We start from the raw sequence: 15,141 nt of genomic DNA, 5'->3' as shown, positions 1-15,141 counted from the left end.
CCAGCAGATTTATCTACCAGTAGTTTCAGTGCTGTTGGCTTTTTCTGGTCAAAGCAGTGGTTGAAACAGAAGCAGATAAGAGTGAGGCTGAAGAGGGAACCTATTTCATCTTTCTTTACGGGCATGCAGACATACTTATGAGATAAAATATCCTATTCTGATTGCATTCTGTTTTTTACTGACACTGACCCCAAGGAGAGCCGCCACTTTCTCCACCTCTTCTATCTGCTAACTGCTAAAACTCAGCTCAGAAGATCAGTTTGCTATTTTGAAGCACTCTGCCTTTTAAGTAGATGTGGAAGCAAAGCATTCATCGGACTGTTTACCCTTCAGAGGGAGGAAAAAAGAAACTATTAAATGGCTGTGCAAGGGGTACTGTCCATCTTGGACAGCAAACAAGATGTAGGTCTGGAAAAAAAACCCAAACAATACAATGTAAATTTTGTGTTAGAAACTAAATAAAATATGTGCATGAAGGAGATGAATTACAATTTCACAGGCAATTGTAATCCTGGTGTTTCCACACATGTGAACATTTGATTTTGAAACCTTGACTTCAAAATCAAGGATTCATGCCATTTTTGTCAATACAGTTATAGACCATCTTAGCATTAGCAGACAGACTAAACATTGGGATGAAGGAATAGAATTATGGAAATTGTGGTTGATAAAATGTGTCATATCCAAAATTTGCTGATAACTAAGTAATGCTTGTAAGGGAGCTGCTCTCCATAGCTGATTAGTATATATAATACCACCTGGCAAGTCCAGGTGGTTTTAAGCAATCATCTGTATCCTCCAAGAACTTTACGGACCTGAAAGCATTTAAAGCAGCATCCTGATTAGAGGAAAAGGAATGAGCCAGGTGCACTAGATACCAGGAATGAACAACTGATTAATTCTAGTAAAATCTGCAATGTTTTCAGATCTCAGGTTTCATTAGTAAGACCAAAAGGAAGATGGGATCCTCACAGAACCTAAAGTTGGATTTGCAAGGGGAACAATGCTGCAACATGCTAAGCCCTATGGTGCTATGTTTCCATCAGACTTTTAACCCAGTGCAAGCTGCATGAGAGGGTATGGTACCTCAAAAGGGGATCCCCCAAAGTCAGCCTGGTGAAGAGGGAGATGACTGAGCCCATCAAGCACTGGAGGAAAGTATGTATTAAATCCACTGCTCTCATAAGGATTTAGATGCTTACTGTGGAGACTGGGTCAGGGGTTGCTCCTTGCAGCTGCAAGAGGAGGTGTTTGCAGCATTTCCTCCCAGTGCCTAGTAATGAGAATACGTGATTTTGATCTTTTCCTGCCTCAGTAGATTGGAACCAGTATCATCAGCAACCTGGACTACGGCTTTGTGCACCAAAGGGGGAATTTTTCTATCATGTCTACTAAAACAGTTTCACTTTAATAGAGTAGTTTGGGATTTAATGAGTTGGAGAAGCATGAACAAGGCTATAGCCTTGCAGAGAGGTGTCACCTGGAAAAAAAGAAACAGTTTATATTTACTGATGCAGTAAATGTGTAATTTAAATCATGCAGATAGTTCCTCTTTTTAATGTGTATTTATGGTACCACCAAAGTGAAACACTCTACTAGAGGGTTTCTGCAAATTCTGCAGGTAGGTTTTATCCCAGTGGTAAGAACTGTTGCCTAGAAGGTAGAAAGTTTCAAAATCCCTGAAGACAGACTGGAATATTAAGCACAGCCCTTCCTTATCTAGGCAGGTTCCCTTATGGCTGAGCTAGTAAAGAAGGGGAAAGATGACCTCCTCTTTCTGTAGTTTGATTTTCTTTTTTTTCAAGGATCTGACTTCAAAGCAGAGGGAGGCTTTGAGACTGAACTGCAGTGGACTGGACTGGTTGCTGAAGAAAAGGTAGGCGGTTGTGCCCAAACTGCTGATAAATAAACAAAAAGACTTCTCAACTGTTGTTTAAACTTTTGACTACTCTAAAATCACTGCACACTTCCCAGTCCTATATGAAAGTTTTCTGTGTGCTTGTGTCCTCACCTAAGTGTAAGCAGGTTTCTGGCTCCACAGTGTTTGGACGCTTACCTAAGCCCCTTGGGAAAGTGAAGCTTTCATGACTAGCTGCAGTCTACAAGGGCAGCCTAGTGCATAATTGATATTTAGGGAGATGATGAAGTGTTTTGTGCTAGCTTGCTTCCTAGGACAGAACTTCTCATGTTTTCAGTATATGCTTTTTATTATATCAGATGCATAGCAGCATTGGGATATGAGTAACTTGCACAACATTTCTGAAAGCAGGTACTAAATCTTGCAATGAACTGCCTAAAAGGAAAAAAAATACAAATGACGACAACACTTTTGAAAGTGCACATTCTGCATTTTTACTAGTATATAATTTGACAAAGGAATTATTTGTTGTGAATTTTTTGCCCTTTTTCAAATGCAGACTTGAAGAACTAGGTTTTATTCTTATCTCTGCTTTGGATTCATAGAAATTAACACTGAGAAGTCAACGTGACGTTTTTACAGTTCTCATTAGATTTTGAGAAAGCCAACTAATGTCTGAAAACAGGTTTTTGTTAGTTGTCAGGTTTTGTATTCTCTCTTGTGAAAGAAAATCCAACTTTTGTAATGTGTGTCTGTACAAAACACACAGAGCCACTGAGAGCCACACAGAGCCAGTGGTACAGCTGGGAGGAGACTGCAACAAGAGGTGTAACTCCACGCTGCAGCTTCTTAGAAAGTGATTCCTGGATGGACTAATTATTTCACAGACTGTGGATTAGAGCTCATTATTAGTAACTAAAATAAGAAAAAGTGGTTAAGAAAGGGGTTACAATAGGGGTATTGGGGTTAGGTATCTGTGTTTATAATGGTAATAAACTAATAGGAAATCTTTGTACTGTTGTTGAAGTCTCTGAGTACATAAAAAATGCTCTTTGGTTAAGGCAAGTCACAAGTGGAAAAAAACAATCCAAAAATCTGCTTACGTGAAAGGACCTTGAGAAGGCAAATAGACACTAGCCAACTACTCTTTTTTCACATTATAGAAAGTGTATGACTAGGAAAAATATTTGCTAGTAATATAAGTAATGAGTATGTAATAAAAAGTGATAATAAGTATGTAATATTTCATAAATACATGTTTGCTTATTTATCTTTACATATAAGAAAGCTTATGCACATAGCTTTTGAGGTTCTTTTTGCTTGTATTTGGGAAATATTTATAAATTATGTATGTTTTTCACTGAGGTACTTGGTTGCCGTTCTTATTCTTCATACCTATGCAAAAAGGACAGTTCTTCAAGCTTTGAATGACTGTAGGTAACCCTTTCAGGAACTCTAGGGCCAGATTTAAAGGATAAACAAGTAAATATCAGTGTGGATAAATTAAAATATTGCTTGCTTGTTTGTGAAGACTGGAAATAAATGTAGCAATGTATGATGAAGCTCACTTGACCAACAGTAAATCCTGTTGTGTAATCTCTTGTTTCAAAGATCAAAATATATAATCTCCTTGAACTATGAAATGGTTTAAAGAGGTTCCCTTCAAATATAAGGCTTGTTGAAAATAAGAACTTTGGCTCTGGAAGAAATCAAAACTCCCACAGACTTTACTGTGGCAGAAGAGAGATGAGCAAGCGCACTGTTCCTGCTAAACAGAGTCAAAAACCTTGAGTCTTGTGCTTTCAAGGATTTGTCCCCTTGCATTGTCAGCTTTAGTTGGGGTAGGGAGGAAGCAATGGGAGGATTGTGCTGCTTTAGGTTTTTTTCTTTGTTTTACTTTGTTCCTTAACAGTATAAGCTATTTTATTTCCTCTCAATGGGCCTGGACTGATGGTAGAGTACTTATGTCCTTGCCCCAAAAAATTTTTACCTAAAGACAGATAGAACGCAACATCAGCAACCCATGTAAAACAAAATATCTTCATTTTTGTGTTTTGATTGAATGTGAATTACTTTCTAAGAGGCTCAGGGCCAGGTTGTCATCTGGCATAAATCCAGTTAACATTAACTTAATTGCACTTGCATCAGTTAATGACAGATGGAGGTTCCAGCTATTTATACCTTTGCAGAGAGTATGTGACCTCTGGACAAGAGCTATTCCAGTTCCATGCTGGTAGAGAGGTAAGGTCAGGCCATGGCTGGACCTCTGATAGTAGGTATTATTTGTTCTCAAGTGAGTGCTCAGAACCTCTGGCCTCAGCAGCAGTCAGATGGTGTAGCTCCTCCTGGTCCACAAAGGTCAGATCCAGACAGATATCACATTGCTAGAGTCAATCTAGCATGATTTCTGTCTTCTGTTCAGTAGTATTGCTTGGATGGAAATCCAACCCTTATGGTAATGAATAAAACACTTTATCATTTTAGATTTCTCTTGTATTTACAGGTCTACTCCATTCAAATATTCATCTGAATAGTACATCTGTTATCAATTGCCATTTTGTCCACTTCAGATCCTAAGAGAGAAAAATAATATATATTATTGCTATTAGGCTGATGACCAGCACTGTAATAGCTTTTCCATAGCCTTTCAATTAAAATTAATAAACTTGGCGTATTAAATTAATTTGGAAGAATCACATGAAAAGAATATTATCCTAGGTTAGCAAACATACTGTGTAAACAACAATTGCTATGGAGACATAATTGAGTTAAAGGTAAAGCATATTAGCTAAGTACTTACAGCCCAGATAATTCACAAAAGGCTTATGGGGTCTCCAGTTAATATTGTCCCCAGTTATCACCTAAAGGAATTGTGTTGAATTTTAAAATAGGAAAATATAGACTAATAGACAAATGACTAATTAATTGTATAACAGAGAGTCATAAATATATTGTTGCTGTTCTTTTTCTGGAGATTTGTGTATAAACAGACATTTAGGCAGAATCTCTGCTGCTCCTGAGAGGCCGCAAAAGGAAGGTGGTAATTTTGTGTTTCCATGGTTCTGGGCTGCTGCGGTGGCAAAACCAGCTCCACAGCATGAGGACCTGGCTTGCTACAGCCTTGAATTGAAGTGCAGTTCTTTGGGAGATCCTGCAGTGTAGGCTGCTCTCAACAGACTTCTAGTGCTTTTCTGTGGGGAAAGCTCTCCCAAGCTGCTTTATGGCATTTAGACTATTTTTAAGGATGGGAGGAAAGATTCTAATCATTTAGCATGATCTATTTATCTCATGTAGGGATGTCAAATGGCACTTTTAAGGTAGCTTTTGATAAATGAATTTTCAAAAAAAAGGGCTCCAGTTTTGCCTCCAAAAGAGAGTGCCTGAGAGAAAAGACCTCTTCATCCACTTAGATATGTCAATAGCCAGAGGAGGTCCAGTCTTAGATAGCTTTTGCATACTGAGAGGGAGAAAGTGGAGCATGCCAAACACTGTAAACTACTCTTGTGGAATGAAGAAGGTGAAGGGAAAATAAAACATGGCCAGTCACAAGTGACAAAATGCTTGAAGTTCTCATTTATTAAATGTAAGTAATAAAATATGTCAAAGCCTCACCTGACATGAATAGAGGCATGTGACTGGACCAAATGGTGGTCAGATGTGTTTTTCCTGCTATTCTACTCTTGAAAAAATAAACTCCTTTTCTAGGTAGCTTACAATGTGGCCATCCCTTGCTGAGGCTGTAGGAGAAGCACTGAGGCTAGACTGCACAGCTGTTTTGTTACTGATTCAACATGATACACCTGCTTGGTGCTTGATCCATGTATACATGGTCTCAATTGCAAATAAAATGTGCAGTCCCAGACTCTGAAGACAAGTGGTGCAGCATGTCTTGGATCTACAGGGAGAAAGGTGATTCTCCCTCTCTACTCCACTCTGGTGAGACCCCACCTGGAGTACTGCATTCAGCTCTGGAGTCCCCAACATAAGAAGGACATGGACCTCTTGGAGTGAGTCCAGAGGAGCCAGGGCCACGAAGATGATCAGAAGGCTGGAGCACATGAGGACAGGCTGAGAGAGTTGCGGTTGTTCAGTCTGGAGAAGAGAAGGCTCTGGAGACACCTTATAGCAGCCTTCCAGTACTTAAAGGGGGCCTACAGGAGAGATGGGGAGAGACTTTTTATCAGGGACTGTAGTGATAGAATGTGAGGTAATGGTTTTAAACTGAAAGAGTGAAGTTTTAGATGAGGTATTAGGAAGAAATTATTCCTTGTGAGACACTGGGACAGGTTGCCCAGGGAATTTGTGGATGTTCCATCCCTGGAAGTGTTCAAGGACAGGCTGACCGGGCCTTTGAGAAACCTAGTATAGTGAGACATGTCCCTGCCCATGGCAGAGGGGTTGGAACTTGAGGATCTTCAAGGTCCCTTCCAAACCAAACCATTCTATGATTCATTCTGTAATTCTATGATTCATCTGATTTGTAGGTCCTTCTCATACATTTGAGGATAACTGACCCATCCAACCCATCATTCTCATTGAGCTCCTCTACACTCTCTTCAGCTCATCCATGTTCTTTGGGAAAAGCAGTTCTCAAAAGTGCCTGTCAAGCTTAGGGAAAGTGTTACTAGGACTGAGGAAAGTGAAGGAATTACTTAACTCCTAGGCAGTTATGAAATTCAGCAGAAGTCTCAAGAGTAACCTGACTCCATCTGGCCTACTTGTCACCTTTATAGTACTGTCAGTGCATGACGAGGTTTCTCAATGGCAGACATTCAAAAGAAAACAAGAAAAAAACCCAGTCTTTTGAATTAGTTCTTTGTTTCCATTTGGAGCTTAATTGTATTTCCAGGTCTTTTTATAATGACCTTGTAAAATCATTGACTGCTCATTTCTTATTTTTGGTACATGCTGGTCTTAAAATCTGAGTCAAGGCTCTATATTAGAACACCCTATTCAGTAATAGCAGGGTAGATAATTTAATTTTATATTGGAATAATGCAATCTTCATGCTACCTTTCTGCTTTTATTTATAACCAAAGAATTCATCTCCCTTTGCCCTTCCTCTACCTCCTAAGGCCTGAGAAGAGAAAAAGGCCTCAAATCTCTACCGGTTATAGAAATTTCTGTATAGAAGACTCTTCCAACTTTTTTTCATAGTCACAAGTATCTCTACAGTCCCATGATGCAGACTTTCTTCCCTCTTTTCCTCACTCCAGCTCCCTTACTGCCTCTGCAGTGTAGTCAGTATGTCATCCATCAGCTCAACAGCACCCAAAAGCCCTCCAGCCATGTTTGAGCAACACACTGGTACAGTCTCACCAAGCTGATTCTCCCATGCAGTCCATAAGGTTCACACCTCTGCTGTAATGATCAAGGTGTTTGTCATCTTTGGCTATTTCTGCCCCTGAAGGTGCTATGAGTCTGCAGGCTGAAAGCTATTTGCTTATAGTCATATTTAAGATTTGCAAAGGTCAGTGCTTTTTATTTCTTCATTTTCAAGGCACTGTAAATGCCGGGATATGCAAATGTGGGACATGAAGCTTGGCAGAAACTATAGCTCTTGGAAAACCTCATTAGGCTAGCTCATGTACTACTGAGGCCAGAGCAGAATTATTCTTAACAATGCTCTTGTTCAGAGGGCAATTCAGAATAGTAGCTTGTTTTTCAGTGCTCTCCATCACCCTCCAGAGTCCAGCTCTCTCCACTGAGAAGGAAACAGGCTCTTAATGTAAGCACCCAAACATGGGCTTGGGAATAAATTCCTTCACGTTCCATTTCCTACATTGGCACTAACCTTCTGGCCCATTTGTTAGGAAACCACACAGGATGTGGAAAAGTTGGGTTCAGTTCCCTCCTCTTCCTGGGGGAACGCAAGTCTGCTTCTCTCCTTTCCCAGGGCACAGCAGGTTTTGTACTGTGCAGATACTTGTGAAAAGTGCCTGGCCTTGAGCCTGTTAGAGGTAGCTGCAGTCGTGCTACAGTTTCTTGAAAGACGGGTGATGTGAATATACCTTCATACAGAATTGTGGAGTCACAGAATACCTGATGTAGGAATGACTTATACAGATAGAGTAGTCCAACCTCTCTGCTCAAAGTACAATCACTCTATTGCATGAGATACTTCTAAGCAAGGAAAGCCGTGTGTAACTCAGGAAGTACTTCAAACAACTTCAAAAAGAACAAAAAATCCTGTTACTGATAAATCCAAAGAAAAAGCTCAGGTCAGCCAGTCACTTTCCATGCAGTGTCCCAACTCTCTGATGTATCTGGAATGGTGAACGAGAGGGAAACTGCTGAAGTTACATGAATATGAGACTCTCTTTATAAATGTCTGTCAGTGATCTGGAATGGGATAGAATACTCTTTGTACTTTTCTTTAGGAAGATGTGCTGGTCACTTGTTGAAACTACTGTTTTGGTTTTGAAAATTTCATTTTTAATAAAGCTTCTTATCCTTTTTTTTTTTTCCTGCCAGAATGCAAGATATTTTGGGTTGAAGTCCTGAATTGTCTGTGTGCATTTCTGCAAACTTCTTTTCCTGTGAGAGGCTGTTTCTTGTTTGTTGTGGTCTGATGTTAGCAAGGGGCGGCCAGATATTAAGCATTATATATCACAAAGGTATATGCTTCTGTCTGTCCAAATCTACATTTCAGTCTGTTACCCCTGCATCTCACATTTTTGATTTCCACTTACCCTGCCATCATTACCTGTTCACGTCTCTGTTTTCCTATGCTAGTTCCAATGTGTTTGCTTTTGTCAATGAAGCTGACCTTTTTTCTCTTCCCTTGTCAGTCTTCACATCTTTCCTAAACAGGTCTGCTTTCTTTTTTGGTCACTCCTTAAGAATTGCCTCTGTTGTGCCTTTAAAAGGTTAAATATGTATATGAATTTTCAGGGTAAATAAAAATAACTGGTAGATCTGCATACATAAAATTCTGAGAGGGGGTGCATTTTAGGATCATCTGCCTACTTCTATTTTTAACTCTCTGAAATTTATTTTTCCAGTTTATGAGGTCTTCAGGTTAATACCTTTTTACAGATCTTCACGTGGTCCCAGGTTAATCATACTGATTATTGACAGTCATTTCTTTAGCTCTATAACTTACATCTGGATTCTTTACTGAGTGTCTGTCCAAACAGACTCAGTTATAACAACTCGGTCCTCCCTTGCTTGACCTGTGTCTTGTAGAATGGGGGGAGTCATCTACCTTTTTGTTCTCAATATCTTGACAAATTATGACGTCTTACATTTATTATGGGCAAAATGAATGATAGTATTTTTCATTTAAAAAGCTAATTATCAATTCTTTAATGAACACATACAGAATCATGAGAGATAGTCGATATCTGAACACACTCTGGGCTGAACCGATATCATTGACTTATTGATAATTGCAAGTAAAAGAGCATGGCTCAATTAATACTATGACTTGAAATTGTATGTTAGTGATTTTGGAGCAAATACTAGCAGAACATTCAACAAACTTAATCCAAGAGACCATGAAGTCCCTGACGAAGACTAATGATGATAAATGAGCTGTCAAACTCCTGTTTAAGACTTCCTCAAGATAACAGGACTTGTTTATGTGCACCTCAATCTAGCTGTCCAAGCTGCTTCCCAACTATCGCAGTGCCCTTCTAAGTTGAGGAGATATTATGCTTACATATCTAAACTAAGGCATGAAAAGGTCTATGAGTTTAGATTGGGCCTGTAGACCCTAGAGGTGCTTGCTTCTTCCCTGTATTCTGTTTTTCACCTGGATTTTTATTCACAGCCAAACACTGGCTATAAGACATCATGCAGCTCCTATGCAGATTGAACATATAGTGGAAAAAGATTTCTCAGTTGTGTTTTCTTTTGCTTTGTGGTTGTCAAGGGCTGAGCGATAGCTGGCTCTGCCTGAATTGCCAGAACTCTTTCAGAACATCTTGATCTTGCAAAAGGAGGAGCTGCCCAGAGCCCTCAGCATGGCGCTTTTTTATCTGTTAGATAAATATTAGTGGCATTAGAAGGGCATGATACTGAGTTGGCTGTTAGTGTAAGCAAGTTTCTGTGATACACTGAAGTAGTAAAGGTAACTGAAGAACTTGCGACTCTGCCCCTGACCTACACTTCAGTGTTTTGTGTGTTTTAAAGGGTCTTTTCTACGGTCTGCTATATATTGCAGCCCTCTGGTTGTGGAAGGGAAAAAGTTCTGCTGGTTTGATCTGCACCATAGTTACCAGGAGAACAGAAGATACCTAGTCTCCCAGAGTTCTGGTAGGATGTCTGTGTTGCACCATTTCTTTGGCAAAGGTAATTCATATTAATTAGTCACAGTCTTCTGTTTCATGATGTATATGATGAAACATTCATGATGTATATATTGGGCACAAGTTGGAACATAGGAGGTTCCACTCAAATATGAGAAAAAACTTCTTCACGGTGAGGGTGACAGAGCCCTGGAACAGGCTGCCCAGGGAGGTTGTGGAGTCCCCTTCTTTGGAGATTTTCAAGACCCGCCTGGATGAAGTCCTGAGTAACATGCTCTGACATGCTCTAGGCAATCCTGCTTCGGCAGGGGAGTTGGACTAGATGATCTCTATAGTCCCTTCCAACTCTAAAAATTCAGTGAAATTCCGTATACTTTATCAAAGCAAGTTACTCAAGGTTCAGTCTCTTTTCTCTTATGCATTAGGTGCATGGATCAAACCTCAGAGTATTACACAGTAAAATCAATTGGTATTCAGCTGCAGATCCTCTGCACAGTGGCAGAGACTTGTTGGCTGCCTTCCAGGGTAGGTTTCAAAATGGCTCTTGAACACCTTGAAAAGAGGACAGACACTTAGAGGAACTATTACTTAGCTAAGGAGAAAAGAGACACGATTCTTGAACTGACTTGGGGGTCTTTAAAAGAGCAGTATTGAGACAGTTTGTCTTATGGAGAATACACCTCGTTTCCCTTCCCCACAAGTTGTGCTCTTGGGATTTTTTTCCCATTCCTTGATCTTAACTCTATCTTACCAGTGAGTACATTTCCCTACGTTCACCTTGTGCTTGTTCAGTCAGAGTGGACTGGCTCATTTAGGGCCTTTTCAAGAGTGCAAATACATGGATGGTAATGTTACTTGTCATTGTGGTTGGGGATCTGGTCTTGAAGATTGGCATAACACATCATTTTTGTTTGAATTAAAGGATGATTTCCCCAGCTGGAATTGCAAGAAACACACAGGGTCTCTCTGAGGTGAGACTTGAGAGAAAAGCACACTCCTTTGCAAAAAATAAATTGATATTGTTCAAAAACAAATATTAAATAATGGTCAGGTGAATCATATCCAAAAAATACCTGGTGTTTGTTTTTTTTTATTAATACCAGAACACAGCATGACAAGATCTCTGCAAAACATGTATGTGAGATAGTTATATGAGATCCCACCCTATGAAATTACTTGAGAAATGTTCTGTTGGAGGAATGGTGAACGCCCGGAACCCTCTCATATGCTTATTTGCAGAAGTTTTCTTTTGACCTGTCTGAAAAATTGCAGAAGGGCTTGTCAGAGTGAATTAGGAAGGTCAATGTTGCCAGCTGAAGTCTAAATACATTTTTTCTTAATTTTGACAGTAACCCCCTCTTGGAATCACCTAGTGCCAACATGTCTGAACCCTGAGTATTGAGGACCCGAATCTGTGTCTCCTAAAATGCTGGGTAATGCTCTGGGTTTTGGATGATCTCTCTTCTTGATGGTAAGCTCAAAAAACCTGTATGGATGCCAGATACGACTTCTGACAGAAACTGGGATATGAGATCTAAGTTTAATTAGCAAGACTGGGTGAAATGTCTCATTGCAGTCATAAGCCCAAAGGATTTCTCATGGCAGCAAGTAAACCTTGGTTTGACTGTGTGGTTATTGTTTTGGTAGGTCAGACTGCTGGGGTATTGACTTTGTTTTTCTATTTCTCAGTATTCTTAAATTTAATGGTCTTTCCTCCTCAGTAGACTGGAGAGTGAACCAGCTCCTGTCTCCACTTGTAATGAAACAAAGCTGCAAGAACTCTGCTGATTTCTCTGGACCAAAATTTACCTCAGTGTGAATGAAAACAGGATTGAACCTATATCTTAAGTTTTATTTTTATTGCCCTCAATGGATTACTTCTCACAACAGCTCAAAAATCAACCAGCAGTTTCCACAGTTGCATTTCTATTTTAATTTTTATTTGCTTTTCAGATTTGAAGGCTGTTTATAGTGTTGCCAAGCCTTTGTATTCACAAAAGTGTGAATAGGACCTCCAAAATATTGGGACTAAGAGAAATGTTTTTAGAAATTAGCAATATCCAAATGATTTATTTACCATTTTTAATTATAAAAAGCAGTATTTTCTAAAAAAAAAAAAAAAAAAAGATGACTAGGAGACAATGAAACTTAATATTCTTGGGAAATCAAGAATTTGGGAAATTTCATAAATCAGGTTACTCCTGAGATGTGCAATGAAATTTTGAGAAACTGGGAATATTGATGATAATCCCATTTTTTAAGCAGCACTTTGTTTGTTCCTTAAACCTATGAAATGCACTGGTGTGCATTTTGTTGCTGTTGGCTTTTATGTTCTTGATGTTCTGGCATTGTCTGGCTGGCAGGAGCAGCACGCAAAGCTGTCCGGCATTTATTCCTGTTTGATAGGGATGAACAGGTTCAAATTGCAGTAACTGTAGTCTGGATTCCTATGACCAACATTTAGGAAATGGACTTTTTTTCTTATGGCCTGTTATGCTAATGAAGAGCATTTTCTACAGCAGTAGAAAGGATCTAGGGTGAAAGAAACATTTTGTTGGAGAAGGTGGGTGAGGGCTGGATCACACTCTGCTGCAGGGAGAGGAAGAGTAGGAAGGGACAGTTTAAATCAGACAGGTACATTTTGACAGTCTTTTTTAAGACTATGAATTCTAAGCCCAACTACTCTGACCAAATCTGGTCTCAGAAGTGCTAAGACAGTCTGGCTTGTATTTACCTATGTGCTCAATTCAGCTCTTCTGACTTAGCTCAAATCCTGTTAGACATGTGCAGAAATGGCTGCGGGATGAAGGGTGGAGGTATCCAAATGAAAGTATCCAGTGGTCCATACGTTTTGAGCATCTGTACCTTGACTGGAGCAAAGTCTGTGGGTGCACCAGAGCACTTATTTAAGTGCCTAAATGCAGTTTCCAGGGCCTAAAAGAATGGAAAACTTTGGGTTAATTTTATTGAGTCAGGATTTCATGGTAATGAAAAAAGAAACTGCAAACGTGTTCCACTAAATTAAACTACTGGTTTTCACTATTTGCGATTAGGACCCAAGAGTCAGGCAAACTCATTGCAAAGTCAGCAAGCCACTCTGCCAAGTGCTAGCTCATACCCTATCTGTCTACTTTAGCATAGTCCATGTGTATTATTTAGAAACATTTAGAACAGCTGATAGAGGAGGAGGAGGACATGTTCCTTCTTAATATATCTTGATTAGTGGTTAGGACTCTCCATAACTGCTGCTCCTCCTTGCATTGAAAACAATGCAAAAACTCCGTGGCTGAATGCTCTGGAATTTGGTCCTCACGGCTCACAATTTTTCTTCTATCACAAACTGGGATAGCATTAAAAAGGGTTTGAATTTTTTTGGATTTTTTGATGTTTGCTTTACTGGCGGGAGTGGGGGGAAGGGAAGGTCTAAGTGCTTGCTGGAAATTTCTTCCTATTCTTTCAGTTCTGCACTAATTGCTTTTGAACATAATATTTGTGGTCTTGAGGGAGACGTTATCCTTTTCCCAGGGCTTTGGTTCCTGAAGTAGCAACAAGTCAAAGATGGCCACGAGTTGGGTAGCTCTGCCAGTAGCAGGCAGCTTCTCAGTGGCCCTTAGTGCTGGGAACCCTTGTGAATGGGTGCTGTGGACATCTTCTGGCTGTAGGATGCAGCACTGCATGTGTATTTTTTGGGGGAATCTGCTTGCTGCACCCTGAATCATGTTGCTGTATCAGGCTGGTCAGCACTGAGTTCCCTTTGCCTTGTGTACTGTTGCATGATAGAGAAATGCCATTTCTCAGGTGTGTAATTGCTACTTTATGAGTTTGATTTTAGAGATTCTGTTTTAATTCCTCTTCCTATTATTAGTAACAGAAATGGGAACATTTACCAGTGGAAGAGGCTTAGTATATGAAAAAAAGTCCCATGCCTGGATGGAATTCACTCTTTTCCAATTGCAGTAACTTACATTTAAACACCCTGATTTAGTATCTTTAGTGACCGCAATGCACAGGGGCGGTGGCAAAAGCACTCCCCCCGGCTCTGCTTGCCCCAGTGTGTAGGAGGAGGCACTCAGCTGCCCAAGAGTGGTTTCTGTAGCACTCCAGAGCATCTGATGTAGCATGGAGCAGAGCCCAGGCTGGGAAGCCCACAGTGGTTTCCCACTGTTGGAAAGCTCAAAGCATTCCTACAAACCAGTAGACTGTAAAGTCAGGGAGAGCAAAGCATTTGCAAGCAGCAGCATAGATAGGGATAAATGAGGAGGGAGCATTTGTGGGACACGGTTTTCAGGTCCTTGTGTATGCTATCACTCCAAATCAACCTTAGTGTCTGTGACCAAGATAATCTGCAGGCAGTAATAAGCCACAAAAAACCTCTTTTAAGAGGGAGAGATGGAGCCATCAGGGGACAGTTGCTGTATCCATGTCTGACCTAAGCATTATGTTTCAGTTGTGCTTACATGTTACCTAAGTTGTGCTTACATGTTACCTAAGCGGTGCTTACATGTGCATGATGTGCTCAGCTGTGTTTACAAGCCCAGCTCAGTGTCCTCTACATTCTCACACCATTAGCTTTCTTCCTGGTCACTGCCCTGACTTTTCTTGACCGTTTTCAGGCATTGATTTGGACTGACAACAGAGAGCTGATGTTGCAGTCACGTGGTTGTGAAGCTGCAGCTTTCCTTTACCTTTGCCAGTGGTGGATGGGTTCATTCTAAAGGCATCAGTGAGCTTCCAGATGTATTTTAGAAACAGAAAAAACAGGGCTTTGAAACTTTGGTGAAGCCTGGTGGGATCAACTATCCACAGATGAAGAAAAAGCTAAGTATGCTTTTCTTGAATGATTTCATACAGTTCATTTTGACAGCCTGTAAAAGAAAAAAATGGACATCTTTGACATGTTGAGAGTATATAGCATAGATAAACACTGATCTCTTGCAATCCCAGGCAGCTGCTGTTGTTCTAAATGTAAGAACTTCTTTCTGGCAGAGTTGATTCAAGAAGCAAGCTATTTTGGAGCTAATTAAAATATGT

The sequence above is a fragment of the Numenius arquata genome, chromosome 1 (genome assembly GCF_964106895.1).
Source record: "Numenius arquata chromosome 1, bNumArq3.hap1.1, whole genome shotgun sequence".
In the NCBI taxonomy this organism is placed as follows: Eukaryota; Metazoa; Chordata; class Aves; order Charadriiformes; family Scolopacidae; genus Numenius; species Numenius arquata.
The sequence above is the reverse complement of the archived record's forward strand: the minus strand, read 5'-3'. Positions refer to the sequence as shown.